At 47.3% G+C, this 17,471-nt stretch overlaps 1 protein-coding gene across 1 annotated transcript in view; it reads right to left on the minus strand.

Moving 5' to 3' along the window:
- Positions 1-9,954: 9,954 nt before the first annotated feature.
- Positions 9,955-17,471, minus strand: part of LOC144772230 (cystathionine beta-synthase-like) — a 175,312-nt gene continuing 167,795 nt past the window's right edge. Inside the window, exon 13 of the mRNA XM_078656382.1 lies at positions 9,955-12,322. The gene's annotated coding sequence lies outside the window, so the exon portion shown is untranslated. The remainder of the gene's footprint in view (positions 12,323-17,471) is intronic.

Consider the following 17,471-nt stretch of genomic DNA (forward strand, 5'->3'; position numbering starts at 1 on the left):
GGCTCCCCGACCTGTTACCCCAGGAGATTGCAGCGTGAAGGAAAACCCCCAGAGTTACAGTATCTTACTGATCCGTCGCTGTATTGTCCGCTACCTCCTGCACCGCTGCTTCACGTTCTTGTGCGACCGTAGCAGGATCCGGCCTTGAGACAGTCCTCGGGGAACGTCTCCGGTGCACCATCTGCCAGCCGTCCCCTGGCCGCCGGGGTGAGTCATCTTGTGATCTGTGTGAGGACAAGCTCCTGGATCCGGATCCCTCCGGCATTTCAATGTTCAGGAGGGCGCATGTGTCTCGAAGCGACCTGAGTTGATGGAGCGAACCCTTCCACTTAAAGATCAGGCGGGAACGGGTGACCCCAGGAATAGGGTATACCATTGTCTCTTAAGAAGTTGGTCGCTATCCGAAAAGACTTGCGTTTCTGCAGTGTGATGGGGGAAAGGTCCTGAAAGAGAGCCACGGGCACGCCACGGAATTGGATAGGCTGTTTACCACGGGCCTCTCGGAGGAGGCGTTCTTTGATGGGAAAATCCGGGAGAAAAGCCAGGATGTCCGGCGGGGGGGCCGGGGCGCGGCGAGCCAGGCCCACTCTGAGCGCCCTGTCGATTCTTATCGTGAAGTCGTGGGGCTCACCCAAAACGTCCCTGAACAGTTCTTGTAGGTATTCAACCAGATTAGGCTGTTCGGCTTTCAATGGGACTCCGCGGACTCTGATGTTGTTCCGCCTGGAACGGTTCTCGAGATCTTCGGAGTGTGATTGCAGGTCCACCTGCTGGTCCTGAAGCCGAAGGATCTCTTGCTGCAGTCTCTCCACCTCCATGCTGCGCGCGTTGTCCGCCTCCTCCACCGAAGCCACCCGCCCCCCCAGACCATCCAGGTCTCGACGCAGCTCCCGCTGCTCCCCTGCGAGTTCCTGTTTCAGGGTTTGGAAGTCCTCTCACAAGGTGTTGAAGAGGGAGGCCAGGAAGGCATTGGTGATGGGGGTGGCATCATCCTCTTGATTCTGGGGGCCCGGCTGAGGCTTTGGGGAGGCAGCCGTTTGGGCCTTCTCCGCTTTCGGTGCAGATTTTTGCATTAAGTCCACAATGTTCCGATTTCCTTTGCGGTTGGAGTGAGCCATGGTGGTCAAGCCTGAGGTCCGCAAATACAGACAGGGGGGAAGCGGGGTGCAGGCGGCAATCCGCGGGTCGCGAGGGCCGCGTGGCTGGGCGCGGCCGCCGGCGTGGTCGCAGAGAAGGTGTCCGGGCCGGATGGAGCTTCTCGGCAACCGGACTCGGACGTTCCGCAGGCGGCGTATCTAGGTTGGGCGGGGAGTCCGCGCAGGAGGTCCGTGCCAATCCCAGGGCATGGACGGTGGGAGAGACGTGTAGGTCGCTGTGGGCAGCGAGGCCAGGGTGGTCCTGTCAGTGTGTACGGTGAAGGAGGGACCGTCAATGAAGTGGCATCTGTGCGTCAGACTTCATAGGCCCTAGGGCCGGTGATGCCCCCCAGGTATACGAGAGCGGCCCCAGTCCAGGGGATCGGGCGTCAGGTCGGCCGATCCTCGAGCGCCACGCTCAGGGCCCACAGCAGGCCCCAGGGGTGCAAGTCTGGAAGGCCCCGGCGGCAGGGCGGGCCTCTGGATGGCCGGAGTCTCGTGGGCCGCGCTGTGGCTCTCAGGTCCTCGGCAGACAGGGGGCGACAGGCACAAGCCGCGTTGTGGTGGGGCCCAGGCGTCGGCGCCACCGGGCGGGTCCGTCAAGCACCCCGGCCTCCCAGCTCGCCGGCAGGCGCAGGCCCCGCGTCGATGCAGCAGGGGTGGTGCGGGACCCGCAGAGGAGCCAGCAGCAGCCGACGCAGTCCCGGCCCCAGGGCGATGATCCTGGACAGAATGAGGTCCCAGGTAGGGGAGGAAGTGCGAGGCAGAAGCGTGGGACGGGGGGCCTCCCCAAGCGCGCCGGCTGGGTGATCCGGCGCTGCCGAGCTAGGCCCCGCGCCGGGGGCTCAAGTGCGGCGAGGTGAAGGAGCCGGTTTCAGCAGGCAGCCCCGTCGGGCATTATCGCGATCTCGAAGCGATGTCTTCTGGCAGCGCCCGGCTCCCGGAGGGAGAGCCGAGCCAGGGTGCGCTTTGCGGGCAGCCAGCAGGGCAGGTGCGGCAGAGTCTTTCGGGTCCGCTCTCGCCGGAGGGGGTCCCGGTCGATCGCCGTATAGGCCTGAAGCCGGGGGGTAGAGTTGCGGGGATCCGCCTCACCTTCCTGCGGCGTCTCAGAGCAGGGATCGCCAGGCATCAGCGAAGGGGCCGTCTCCTGGGCCCGGACAGCACACTCCGACTCCGGCCGGATCACGCTGGGAGCCTGCGGCGCCCTCTCTCTCTGTCAGGTCCGTCTGGGAAACTTATCCTCGCGCCGCCATGATGCCGGGCTCCCGGCCTCGTCAGTGGATACCGCAGCGGGCGGTGGGGGCCTCGACAGCCCCGATAATCAGCCAAGGGGGTGTCACGAGGAGGCGCCTCTCAGCAGAGCAGGTTGGATTCGGGGTTTTGGGGGTACCTCAGCTTGTGGTACCGTGCTAAGGGGATCAGGGCCGGGGAGCCACACAAGGCACGTCCGATCAGGCCGACATCTTGGCCACCTGGTGCCTTTTTTTAAAGCATTCTTGCAGCAAAAATGTTTGCAAGCACGCATTTTGTGCTAAAGTATAACAGAAGATGATATATTTGCATTTTGAGTAATCATGCTCGATTTCGTCTCATTTTGGCAAAATTTTACACAGCAAAATATGCAAATTTTGCCTATCCCCAGTTGACATCCACTGCACTAGAGAAGCAAAGCATGCATTTTAACGGGTCGTCCCAGCATTTAAGAGATAAATGTATTTATTTGCTGTCTTGTGTAAAGTTACTATATGACCATCCTCCCATTGTTCTCCCCGTAGCATGCGGCGGAAACAGCCTGTGCCTTATATACGGGATAAAGTGACCTCCTGCTGTACATTGTAAGGATCTTGCGAGTCACAGAGGAGTTCTATGAGTCTATTGAGGAAGAAGGGCGAAGGTCATGTTCCTTCATGGTTATGGAATTATGAGGCGACTTGCAAGATCCTAATGTATGGAAGGGGGTATTTTATTCCTTATAATACATGGTCACACCATCATCTTTCCCATAAACCACTTAATTCCTTGGTAGTAAGCTCTTTCATATGAAAGAGAGAGCTTGTTTGCAAACATGAAGAACAAAAATAAAATGTCTAGTGCAAAATTAAACAACTCAAAAAAGTTGTTAGATATTTGTAACACAAAGATATTTGAATACTTTTTTTACAAGGCAGTTTTTAAAGAAAAAAAAGAGGTGCAGAATTTCAGAATATGTAGAAACATGCAGAAAGATTTTTACTTTTCTATAATATCCTAGGTGCAAAAAATAAACATGTTGCCAAATATCTCCTTTCTGCTTGTTACTGTACACATTTAGTTTCATTCTTTAAATCGCTGCTTTAATTATGCTTTGTGGCCTAGCCTGCTGATCCCTGGGCAGCTGGCTCTCACAGCAGGCACTGTGATGTCAGGACTCGACTGCAATACGTTTTTACAGATTAGTGAATATATAGGGCCTCATTTATGAGGCTGTGTGTCACTTTTACGCCACCGGTGCATCACTTTTTGTGACGCACCAGTGGCGCAAAAAATGCGCCTCGTTGCGCCATATTTTCAAAGTGATGCATCTAGGTAGATGCATCACTTTGTAAACCCCTGCGCCAGGTATAATGTATGCAAGGGGGCGTTTTGACGCAAGAAAGGGTCATGGAAGTGACACAGTGATATCTATGAGATTTCACTGCACCATTTCTTGGCCGCTTATACGTCAAAATCTTACGCCTGCTTCACGGCAGGCGTTAGACTGACGCAGGCACTAACAACATGGGACTTGCCGATGTGAAATTACACATTGCTGGAGTTGTGTCACTTTTGTGGTACACTCCAGCAATGCGTCACTTTTGCGCCTACAGGTACGTCAGAAATACTGACGTATCTGTGACTCCTTGCGACATGATGCGTCATATTATAAATATGACGCATCAGGTATGACGCAAGGAGTACGCACTGAGAAGTGACGCATCGCTGCTTTCACGCAGCAATGCATCACTTCTCATAAATGAGGCTTGTAGTTTCTTTATAATGGCCCCTGGGTGCGTCCCACGTCACTGATTATAAATTACTAAGAGATGGGTTTTTACACAGGGATTGCAAAATCCCACGTGTTATAAAAATATATAGCTGAAGAAACACCTCTGCCTTCCAGTTTAAATGCAAATCTAATTATGTCACCGGCCCTCTGTGAAAGCATTGTACTCTTTTTGTATTTTCTTATCCCTTTTTCTATTTGAACTAAGTCTCACCCCTATATGATCAAAATATGAAACACTGTCAGTTACTACCTCATTCACAGTCAATTTGCCACAAAAGAGTATGAGGATTAAAAATCTTGATGATTGCAATAAGACTCCAATTTATCTTATACGTGTTTTTGCACCCACTGGGGTTTATGAAACTAGTAAAATGTCCCCACCAAATAAAAGTGTGAACATTCCCACCCCTCCCCCCTGAGGTGCATCGCTGGCGCATCTGCTGAGCTAATTAACCTCATGGCTGCTACTGACGACCAACGGCCGTCGCGTGCACTACCTTTGTAGTGCTGCGCACGCCTGTTGGCCGTCGCTGCCCCGTCCGCTCAAAAGAATGTTCCGCACAGGTGCTGAACGTTCGGCGCAGTTAAGGGGTTAACTAAACCATTGATTAATAATGTAAACAGAGTAGGAGCCAAAACACAACCTTGGCGAACACCTTGATTTACTTTTAGTTTTGTTGTTTTACCATCAGGACCACAAAAGCTTGCACCAATATGTCTGAGTAACCACATCAGAATAGACACCAAATCTTTACAGATACCAAGGCTTGATGAGGCAGCCCAGTATTGAATGTGAGGGCTGCTAATGAATGCGGATTTTAGGTCCACAAAAACCACTTAATGCAACATATATTTTTAAATTAGGAAGTTAAACCCAAACTCTTGCTCAACTCTGCTGATGCTTTTTTGAAGCCCACCTGGCATTGGAGAGGACATCATGATTCAGTCCAGACCTCAGCGTTGTAATAGCGCATGGCTAAAGACTGTTTGGACATTTTTTATCAGACGTATTGGTCATACATTCATCCTCACACCCTTTTTAGGTCGAGCTGTTGTCGGCTGCGCACATGCGCAGTCGAGCGCGCGAGATTTAATGCTTTAGAGGTAGTTTCACTAGTAAAGGTTAAGCCCCACCCCTCTTTTTCATTGGCTGGCGTCACCGTTTATGCTAATCGGTGGCCAGCCATTGGAAAAGAGGTCCCAGTGACGTACTCTTTTCTCTTTTAGCCCCGTCCTTTTCAGACTGGCTTCCTTGAAATGAAAATGAAATGAAATTTGATTTATAAAGCGCATGGCTGCCCAAGAGCGTCCCAGCGCTAACAAAAATAGAACAAAAAAACAAACTGAGGAGGGTACCATTACTTAGGGGTCCTTGGGAAAAAGAAAAGTTTTAAGGGACTTTCGAAACTTAAGATAACAGGGTTTGGTACGGATCCGACTGGGGAGAGAATTCCAATTTTTTGCCGCATTTACCGTAAAACGGCATCCTCCTGTGTGTGCCTTCCTAACTCTGGGAACCTTGGCCAAGTTTCCGAAGTCCGACCGGAGAGCCCGGGCAGATTTATAGGGGCAAATCAGGCTCCTGAGAACCGGGGGTCCTTTACCCTGAAGAGCCTTACGGGTGATACATAGCGATTTGAAGATAACTCTTTCGCGTATTGGCAGCCAGTGAAGTGTTCTCCAGACCGGTCTGGCCGAAGATCTCCTTGAGGCACCCGAGAGCATCCTGGCTGCTGCGTTTTGCACCCGTTGCAGGATATTGATGGTAGCTTCAGGAGCTGCCAAAAACAGGGCGTTGCTATAATCCAATCCAATCCTTGACTTACTGCTGTGGTAAAAGGTTTCTTATCTTTTTTAAGGGGCAAAACAGATGGCCCCATAAAGAAGATGATAAACTTTTTACGCCAGCAGTAAGTCTGGGACGGACTACAAAGAGAAAAGATTTTTTTTGTATGAGCGCGAACTGGAGCGAGCGTGCCCCATGCATGTAGGTAACGTTTGTCCAAATGTTTACGTTTCACGCGCAAATAGTGGCCTTAAGCTTGTTCAGCTGCTTGTAGCATTTCCTTCTCCCCCCCAACCTGACTGAGAGTTCGCATGCTTTTAGACAGTTGTCTTTCGTTGGGAATTAATAAAATGGCTTGAAGGGAGGGTGAAGAAAGTGTTCATACTGAGTGCGGAAATATCTTGCGGGATTCTTCAGGCCACCACAGCTTTCCATAAGTCTACAGACCGGTGCTCCAGGCTGTCTCAGGGTTTCTGGAGCCGTGTGTGTGGAACGTCCCCTCAATGCACCCTTACACATGGCAACTAAGGGCAGTGCGGCACAGTGCATCTTGGGCATTTGTGAATAGGTTACTTATCTTCGCAGGACACTTTGCGGGTCCCGAGATGCCAGAAAGCGTTTCCTTGAGAAACTTTGGTTGAGTTGTGTAGCGTATTTTCTGGACTGTGTTTTCTAACCCTTCGCTTCTCTGTCATTTTTTCATCTAAACGACTGGTGTGCAGTTCGAATAGCACCTTGCCCCGCAATTTATAGTGTTTACGTGTTTTATCTACGGATTTTGAGTGAGTAGTCTTTCGTTCACAGTAGTGAGTAATTGGCAGGTCTTTTTCACTTCAGTTGTTGTCAGTTACACTTATTTTGACTACAGATGGCGTCGTTAACTTTTGGGGCATCATTTTCATATTTTTAGACCTTTAGTGAATACTAGTTATCATTGGATCACTGTGGTGGCAGTATTGAGTTTTGTAAATGTGGCATCACGTGATATCTTGACACACATGTAGTCTGTGTCAGTAGTTTGCTTTGACAGCAGCATTTTGACTAATCTAAGATGGCACTGAAACATAGAGTCCTTCATTTGTTTCTGTAAACGTCGCATGCATTGGTGAAGACCGTGTGAGCTTTAATTATTACTGCTACAGGGTGTAGTGTCGAATGGTATGATTTGAGGTTGGAATTTGCAACAGAGGATCAAGCACTTTGGAGTAGCAAATTTCGTGATTCGGTAGCTGGCCAGCAGCGCTATTTTACAGTGTGTTGTTTACATTGTTGACATTGCATTAAGCATGCAGTGTAGTTTTGGCGGTGATACAGAGTGAGTTTTTTAAGGGGAAGTATGATAGTACAACGCGATCATTTTGATCGCGGTACTTTACATCGCGGATTTTACAACGCAAGTCGTTACAACGACTTGCGTTGGAAGGCGCGTATTGAGGATTATTATAATTTTCTATTCCAACTCCAGCCCACGTAACAGTAGGGAAGGTGTTGGAATAGAAAATCACAATATTCCTTAACCAACAGCGCCATCCAGCGCAAGTCGTAGTAATGACTTGCATTGTAATGGCAGCGTGGTAAAGGTCGTGCGGTGTAAACACCGCATTGTAAACGGCGTTTACCTTTTTAAGGGGGCAGTCATTGATTTTGGAATTACCTCGTAACGCGGAGCTCTCAATAAATTCTTTAGAAACTACAAGCTGGAAGAAGGAAGAGTTCACCATCGATTTAAGCACCGTTTGGTTGACATCTTCCCAATAGTATTTGGTGTTTGCTGAAACACAGTAGCAACGTCAGCTTTTTGCCAGCTGTTTCCTGTCCAGCTGAGTTTCCCACCCAAAGGTTTCATCAGTGACAGGCTGTGCAGTTCTTGAGGGCTCCCCAACAGACTGGACATCCCCCTTCTGTCTTCATAACCAGAGGTCCCCCTAAGTGACCTCAAACAAGCATCCTCCTGACTGGTTAGGTTTGTACCAATTTTCATGAACTGATATGTCAATTTTTTTTTCTTCACTGGATGAATGTTAACAAATTACAGCTTATGTCAGTAGTATAGTGGAAGCTGACAACATTTTCTTAGAAAACACACCCTAAAAACAAAGGCTTTGCATTAATGAACCATAAACACAAATTCAAACAGCATTAACATACTGACACAGATGTTTACTTCAGACAATCCCCTTCCCCGATGCATAATGTACGGTAAAGTGGCAGCCAAAGGGTTTGTGCTTCTGGGGTTGGGCCTACTTGTCCCAAGGACAAAATACACTTGTTGGCCTGGACCCCAAACAATATGTCCTGGGCATTGGGATATAGGAACTCCATACCCCTATAAATAGAGACTAGGGGTCAGATGTAGGTAGGCTACAACTGGTTGGTAACTGCCGAAATCGGCCATTACCGACTGGTAAAAGCCATTTCCTATGTAGGAGGCTATTTTACCGATTCGGTAAATAACGAATCGGTATTTACTGAATCGGTATTTACCGAATCATCATTTACCGATTACGTATTTACCGAATCGGTTAATAAGATGTAGGAAGCACTGAAAACAGTGCTTCTGGGCTTTAAGAATTCGTTATTTACCATCAACTATTAGTTGGTGGTAAATAAGGAATTCCTATGTAAATGCATAAATGTGCATTTACACCTGTGCCATGTGACAGACGGGCATGTATGTATGCCACATGTGCACATCAGCACTAATCAGGGGTGCAACAGGGTGTCAAAGTGACACCCTGCCACCCTTGAATTTTTCGGTATTTACCGAATCAGTAATTACCGATTCGGTAATTGACATTCATTCCGATGGGCCTCCAGGCCCATAGGAATGAATGGCAAATACCGGGGTATACTCAGATGTGAGTCCCTTGCTCATTGCACCATCAGGATTCAAGCAAGCCGGGCCGACGACGGCTGAAATGCCAGAAACCGGTCCCCGGAAGCTTGTTTCCTTCCCAGTGTAAGAATTGGCTTGGTAGTTTGGTTTGCCCTGTTCCCATCATGCACTGGGACAGGAACAGACTAATTTGCATATAGCCAGGTTCTGAACTGGGATGGTGCAGTGAGCTAAAAAACGGTGTTGGATCTAGCCCTGATCTCTTGACTGGGTGAGAGTATTCTGCTTAATTCAGAAACTCTGTCCATCACCACCCCTTGTTGTTAAATATTTTGTCCACCCTAAGCGTGGAAGGGTATACTCAGATGTGAGTCCCTTGCTCATTGCACCATCAGGATTCAAGCAAGCCGGGCCGACGACGGCTGAAATGCCAGAAACCGGTCCCCGGAAGCTTGTTTGCTTCCCAGTGTAAGAATTGGCTTGGTAGTTTGGTTTGCCCTGTTCCCATCATGCACTGGGACAGGAACAGACTAATTTGCATATAGCCAGGTTCTGAACTGGGATGGTGCAGTGAGCTAAAAAACGGTGTTGGATCTAGCCCTGATCTCTTGACTGGGTGAGAGTATTCTGCTTATTTCAGAAACTCTGTCCATCACCACCCCTTGTTGTTAAAGATGTGGATGCAGCGTGGGAGGTAGAGTAAATAAATAAATAAATTGATAAGATAATAGTCAAAAATTTTGCAGAGCTTGGTTGTAACCTGCACCCAGAAGACTAGTATGTTGAGGTCTTATATTTCTTTGAGGGTTTCCATTTACAAACAGAACCTCACCCTGAGAAGGATCAACAAATTCCTTCTTAACGTTCTCTCCGATAAACCTGCCCCTGGTGATGAGCAACAATTTGACATCCACGGAATGCGGAGGTGGACCTGGCCTCTTCGAAAGATTTTGTAGAATTCTCCCATGAATGATTTGATGGCAGCTGAAAGCAGACAGAGCATGTTCTTCAGATACCAAGAGACCCCTAACGCACAATCCACCAGCGTCATCAGTCGGTCGTCCAGAGTTGGCGAACAGCAGTCAACTGGCGCGTTTAGGATCCATCCAATCCAGTTGCTCTGTTATGCACCACAAACCTTAACTTGGGAAAATGTAATTGAGAACCTACCTTAAGTTCCAAAAAGAATAGATTGAGTCAATAAATTACATATTTCCAGCTTTGATAATTGTTTCTAGTTCTGTTGTCTACATGGACTATTACCTTGGAACACTGCTTGCAATAAAAACTTTATTTACACAATGTGACACAAAAAGTATGGACCCATCGTCCATAATGTGCCAATGTCAATCATGATGTTTCCTGTAATAAACTGTGGACCTGTGATCTCCTGTTTGGTGTCACCCACTCAGCAGTCTTCCAAATTTGACAATGTTCTTGATTAAATTTCTCAAACAAGTTCTAATTTTAACCCTAGAAAAACCTTAATTCAAGATAGTATAAAGACATATGAGAGACAGTGTCTAGAAACAGAACATCTGAATGTCAGAACTGGTTTGTGGCACAAGACGAGAGTATGACAAGCAGCTGACGTTCTTGGTATAATGTCATATTTACTCATCTCAGTAGAGGTGGAAATCTACCCTCACAGCAGCTAACTGTGCCATATGTACCACCACAGGACGCAAGTCTGAAAGGCCAGTCAGTAGTCAATAGTGTCTTTTTCGGGTCTGCATTGTCCGCGCCTTGCTGGTTTTACATGAGACTGTCTGCCCAGGGTGGCTTCTTTGGTCTTGTGGCTGCAGTGCTGACTAGTTTTAGATCAGTATCAGGGTTGGGGCCTTGGACTTTGCTCTGTGGTGGTTCAAGTGGTATGTCTGGCCTTGGGCCTACAATGGTGGTTATTTTCAGATCAATGTTGGGGTAATGGCTTTAGAATTCCCTCTCTAGTGGGGGATGTCATATTTATTTATGTATTTATTTATTTATACAGGATTTGTAATGTGCCTGGCTGCCCCAGTGACGAGGCGTCCCAGCGCAACCAGAAACCGACAGAGAGATCAGGGAGACTTACAAGCGCGAAAAGTTACAGAGTGGGGAACAACCATGTTTTTAATGATTTCCGAAATCATATCTTAGGTCTCTTGTCCTGAAGGGTTGATTGATTTCAGATCAGCGGTTGAACTGTATCCATTCAAGTGGTAGAGATATTTCTGGCCTTGTTTCTTCAGTGTTGATTGATTTTTGATTACATTAATGACTTACAAATTTCCTTTCCAGTGGTTAATATCAGTTGTCAGTTTTTTTTCTGTAGTAGTGATTGGTTTCAAATTCAACTTGGGTTAATGGATTTGTTCTCTAGTGCCACAGAAATATTTTTGTTTTTGTTACTGCAGAGGTGATTGTTTGTTGGCGGTGCAGTTGTTCTGTAGTTTCTTCTGTACTGAGAGCTAGATCAGGAGGAATGCTGCTACAGATCACCACCAACCCCCTCTCTTCACTGGGGATTCATTTCAAGGGGCAGTTTGGTTTTGTTTCAGTTGTTTGTTGTTGGTGTAGGTTTCTGTAGTGTAGGTTCTGCTGTACTAAGAGCTGGATCAGGAGGAATGCTGCCACAGACACCATCCACCCCTTCTCTTCATTGGTGATTCATTTCAAAGCGTTGCTTGGTTTTGTTTCAGTTGTTTGTTGGGGGTGTAGTTGTTCTGTAGTTTTTTCTGTACCGACAGCTGGATCAGGAGGAATGCTGCTACAGAACACCGTCCACCCCCTCTCTTCACTGGTGATTCATTTCAAGGGGTGGTTTGGTTTTGTTTCAGTTGTTTGTTGTCGGTGTAGTTGTTCTGTAGTTTTTTCTGTACCGACAGCTGGATCAAGAGGAATGCTGCTACAGAACACCGTCCACCCCCTCTCTTCACTGGTGATTCATTTCAAGGGGTAGTTTGGTTTTGTTTCAGTTGTTAGTTGGCAATGCAGTTGTTCTGTAGTTTCTTCTGTACTGAGAGCTGGATCAGGAGGAATGCTGCTACAGAACACCGTCCACCCCCTTTCTTCACTGGTGATTCATTTCAAGGGGTAGTTTGGTTTTGTTTCAGTTGTTTGTTGGTGGTGTAGTTGTTCTGTAGTTTTTTCTGTAACGACAGCTGGATCAAGAGGAATGCTGCTACAGAACACCGTCCACCCCCTCTCTTCACTGGTGATTCATTTCAACGGGTAGTTTGGTTTTGTTTCAGTTGTTTGTTGGTGGTGTAGCTGTTCTGTAGTTACTGCTGTACTGAGAGCTGGATCAGGAGGAATGCTGCTACAGAGCACCAGAGCACCCTCCAACCCCTCTCTTCATTGGTGATTCATCTCTAGGGGCAGTTTGGTTTTGTTTCAGTTGTTTTTTGGTGGTGGAGTTGTTCTGTAGTGCATTCTGTTCTGAGAGCTGGATCAGGAGGAATGTTGCTACAGAACACCAACCACCTCCTCTCTTCATTGGTGATTCATTACAAGGAGTAGTTTGTTGGTGTCTCTATTGGTTCCTCTGGGCCAAGTCCCTGCAGATATTGGGTATAAACAAGAAAACATCAATAAATACAATGCAAAATTATAGCCTTCTTATACTATAGGTCGTTTATGTTCATTCTTTGATTTTGTGTATGTTCAGACCAAGTTTAAAAAAAAGTTCCCATGGAATGCTTTGATGAAATCTGGCAGGGTCGGTTTAGGTGGTGTGACCAGTGCAGCTGCACCAGGCACTGAGCTCTGGGACATAGTATTTAGAAATTACTCATAGTAGCTAAAAGGGTTAGTTTTGGTAGAAATACATTCTTGTTAGTAAAGGAAACTCCAACCACCATGGTACACTTTAAATCTCGAGTTTGTGCTTCTTCAGACCAAACACCCTTAAAATATACTGCCTACTAGTGTGGATGAAGTGATTCCTACACCTTGTAATCCTCATTGCCTTGTACAACATTTCCTATACACTGATTCACACATGTAGATTTGATTGTCTCGGTGTAATGTGTGTGTGATGTAAAGTGCTCTGACACTCTACATTGGTATCAGTAGTGATATGAAACAAATGGAATGCACGTGAGAGAGGGGTCGTGGAGAGATGAGGGGCACTGGGGAAGGGTGGGAGTGAGGGAACTCGAAAAGGAGTTCACAAGGGAACGGGCTATAGAAAGATGAGGGGCACTGGTGGTGGGCGGCAGTGAGGGAACCCGAGGAGGAGGTCATGAGGGGAAGGGCTACGGAGAGATGAGGGGTGCTGGTGGATGGTGGCAGTGAGGGAATCAGAGTAGGAGGTCATTGGGGGAGGGGCTACGGAGAGATGAGGGACACTGGTGGAGTGTGGTAGTGAGGGAATCCGAGGAAGAGGTATTTGGGGAGGGAACGGGGAGAGATGAGGGGCACAGGTGGAGTGTGGCAGTGAGGGAATCCGAAGTTGAGGTCATGAGGGGGAGGGGCTACAAGGAGATGAGGGGTGCTGGTGGAGGGTGGCAGTGAGGGAATTCGTGGAGAAGGAGGTTACGAGGGGAGGTGCTACGGAGAGGTGAGTGGCACTGGTGGATGCCGGCAGTGAGCGAATCCGAGGAGGAGGTCATGAGGGGGCGGGGCTACTGAAAGATGAGGGGCACTGGTGAAGAGTGGTGCTGAGGGAATCCGAGGAGGATGTCAAGAAGGGGAGGTGCTACGTAGAGATGAGGGGATTGGTGGAGGGCAGCAATGAGAGAATCCGAGGAGCATTACATTTAAAAACATATTAGAAAAAATATGTTTTTAAATTTAATGTTATAAAAAAGCAAATACTATTTTCATGTATAACAACAATCACTAGAAAAGACAATCAAAAAAAGGAGAAAAAAATATATAAGTAAACACTGAATACATATATCAAATATCAATAAACTATAATCTTTAAGTATTTATCGTTGTAGGTTTTTCAATACAGTTGGACTTCACATGTTTATGATGGTCATTAATTGATTATATCCAAATATCAAAATGTTTGATAATTCTGTCACTTGGCTATAGACCTTTTCTAAACCCATGAGGGTGAGGGGCTGCAGAGAGATGAGGGGCACTGGTGGAGGGCGGCAGGGAGGGAGTCCGAACCGGACCAGCTGCGTGAGGGTAAGACAACCGCCGCCCACACTTCTGTGTAACCGACACTACACCTCAGGGTCTCACCTCAGTGTCTACACCAGCCAGTACTGATGCCGTGCAACCTTGACCCTAATGGGGTTGTGTTTTCTTGATCAACAGGTACCACTTTTTAGGGTGCTGTACTGGTGGTCACTTCATCACTTCACTTCACTGTTGACCACCACCAAAAAGTGTATGTAAATCCTATTTGGTCCTGATGAATTGCCGTCTAATAGATTAATGAACATGTTTATCTTTTTCGCAAGCGTATGAACTTCACATCCTTAGAGTGGAGACACGCCCCGTTTTACTTTTAACTAGGGTAGGGGCCACGTTCATTAAAATTATCTTGAGTGGACCACCTCCCCTATTTTAACTTATTTCCCTACACACCACAATCACCTAGACTGATTTAGGGCCCTCACACGCACTTCACCGACCGGCATATGGAATAAAGGGGCATATTACCAACGATGAGCGATATTTATCGCTAACGATGCTTAGCAACAAATTTTTTAACGCTAAGCATCGCCGGCAATTATCGCAGAGATAACTTGCTATTAGCAAGGTTTATCTCAGAAGTGATAAAAATCCTCGCGCTAACTGCCAAATGAGAGATTATCGCTGGAAAACCAACGATAATCTCGCGAAGTTTGGCGTTAGCTTGATGATAGGGGCTCACAAACTTAGCCATGATATCCATCTTCCACAGGATATCATGGCTAAGTCAGGAAAATACCAGGTGTAAAAAAAGCAGCGCTAACCGCGGTTAACGCTGCTTTTTTTTATCACCAACAGGGTTAGCGCAATCCTTGATAATAGGAGAAATGTCGCTTAACAACATTTCTCCTATTATTTTTCTCTGGAACGCCCCCTTTGCATCTCATTAGAGATGCAAGGGGAAGCGTAGAGAAAAAGGGTGCAAACATGCGAATTTGCGTGTTAGCACCCTGTTGCTGATAGGGAGATCCTTTTATCTCCGCTTTCTTGGCTTTTAAAGCCAAAAAAGCGGAGATAAATCCCTTGATAATATGCCCCAAAGATCTCTCCAAGGAAGGCCCCATCACGGGCGCCGATCGGGTATTGCAGTGCTGACCCGATAAGGAGCAGACCCGATGATGAAGCAAGACACCTAGCTGGCTGGGAGTGTGAGGGTCTTTTTCCAACAGGAGAGGATTCTTCTCCGCCCTTCTGTGACTCCACACCAACATGTGGAGCCCATAATTGAATAACTTCCTCCTGCTTTTTACATTAGGAACTGCATAACACTTTTGTAGAGTCCGAGGGGGCGGTCATGAGGGTGAGGGGCTGCAGAGAGATGAGGGGCACTGGTGAAGGGTGGTACTGAGGGAATCCATGGAGAAAATCACGAGGGGGAGGGGCTATGGAGAGATGAGGGGCACTGGTGGTAGTGAGGGAATCCGAGGAGGATTTCATGAGGGGGGCTACAGAAAGATGAGGGGTGCTGGTGGAGGGCGGCAGTGAGGGAATCCTCCTTCAGATGCTGTGAGATGTGGTTACATTTTTTTGAGCCTGTTAAGAGTCTGGCGACGGTGTTGAGGCAAGCTTTTAAGGGGCCGTGGAGATCTTGGGCAGGCCAGAAAGGGTTTATCATCCCTATTCGATTCTGGAGATAACTAATGGCTGGACTACCATTTTTAGGTCCAAAGTGTCCAGGAAAGGTTTTAGTTTCCTCAGGTAGCTCAAGTGAAACCTGGCAGTTTTAGCCATTGAGTTGATCTGGTCTCACATATTCAGGTTGCTGTCTAGGATTTTTCCGAGAGATTTGACAGATTCTACTACGGTCGGTGTGCAGTTTAGTGCTGTGATCGACTTGGTCCATTCCCAGATGTCAGTGTTACTTTTTTTAGAGGGGGAGATTAGAAGGAACTCTGTTTTTTGTGCATTTAGTTTGAGCTGGTTGCAGGCGAGCCATTGAACAGTCAGCTTTAGGGCCTCATTAAAAGAGCAGATCTCCTCTAGAGATGGGATTTTGATGTAGATCTGGGTATCATCGGCATACATGTGGAAGGAGATGTTGGTGTTATGTAGTACTTGAGCTAATGGTTCAAGGTAGAGATTGAAGAGAGTTGGGGAAAGAGTTGATCCTTGGGGGACTCCGATCGTTATCAGGGAAGGAGCAGATACTGTTGACTAAGAATCTCTGGGAGCGGTTCCAGAGAAAGAATCTAAACCATTCGAGAATGGTTCCCCCTACTCCCATCCTGAATTTGAGGCGTTCAAGTAGTTTGTCTTGGTTGACTGTGTCGAATGCCGACGATAAATCCAGTAGAATTAGGAGACATGTTTTGCCTTGGTCAAGGGCGTCGAGGGCATCATCCACAATATGGAGAATAGTAGTTTCCGTGCTGTGCCCAGGCCTGAACCCGGACTGGAATTCGTCTAGCAGATTAAAGTTGTTGATATGTTGGCTGAGGTTGAAGTTGCACACATTTCTCCAGAGCTTTTGCTAGAAGTTGGATATTGGGCTGAAATTGTCTGGAGTAGCAGGACTCAAAGTTGTTTTTTTTAAGATGGAGACGACTTGACCGGCTTTTAGAGAGTTAGGTATCGACCCTTGTACTAGGGAGGTGTTAATTATTGTAGTCCAAATAGGAATGATAATTTGGGAGGTCGCGGCCAAGCTGTTGGAGGGGAGTGGGTCATTAAGTGGTCATTTGGATTTAAGGAGGATAGAATTTTCGAGATGTAATGACATCATATAACTTGAAGTTGGACCAGTGCGCTTGGTTTTTCGGTGCTGATTGGGGGGAGAGAAGAGAGATGGGACCCGGCAGGAGGAGGTTGGATGTAGGTGGCAGAAATACGTTTGTTTCCTAGGGAGGTAATTTTGGCTGTAAAGAAGGTAAAGAACTCCTCACAGGTTATTAGGGATTTTGAGGTTTCTTTGGAAGTTTTAGCCAGTTTGTTAGATTGGCGTTTGACCATTTCAAAGAGCTTGCAAGGTCTGTTCTTAGCGTTTTCCACTTCTGATCTAAAGAACTCTTTAAGATTTGAGGATGTTCCTGTTGTAGGCATTTCTGGTCTGGCAGAGAAGTTTTCATTGGGAGGCTGAGGGCTGCTGGCTCCAGTTTCTTTCTGTCAGCCGGAGGGTTCTCCTTTCATTGTTGAGTGATCCGTTGAACCAGGGGTTTTTGATTTGGGATCTTTTTAGCTTTAGCGAGGCTAGATCATCAAGTATGTCAAACATAGTTGATTTGTGGTGTTCTGTAATGTCGTTGACATTTGAGAGATTTTTTTTGGGGCGGGGTCATCCTCGCAACATGCAGACAGCTTCACCAGATCTAGGCTCTTTGGGTCCCTGACCCAGCGTTGCGTTTTCACAGGTTGCGCTGGCCTTGTCTTGTGGGTGCCAGGTAATAGGAAGGTAATAAACTGGTGATCAGACCAGACGCATGGATCTATTGAGTTAAGCCTGACCGCCGTGGCGTGTGTTGGTAGTGTGCAGGTTTGAGTAAGTGATTGGTCAGCAAGGGAGTCTTTGAGGGCGTTGACCTGAGGGTTCTTGAGGTTGTTTCAGTGCAAATTGAA

Source organism: Lissotriton helveticus, chromosome 8, assembly GCF_964261635.1.
Source record: "Lissotriton helveticus chromosome 8, aLisHel1.1, whole genome shotgun sequence".
Taxonomy (NCBI): domain Eukaryota; kingdom Metazoa; phylum Chordata; class Amphibia; order Caudata; family Salamandridae; genus Lissotriton; species Lissotriton helveticus.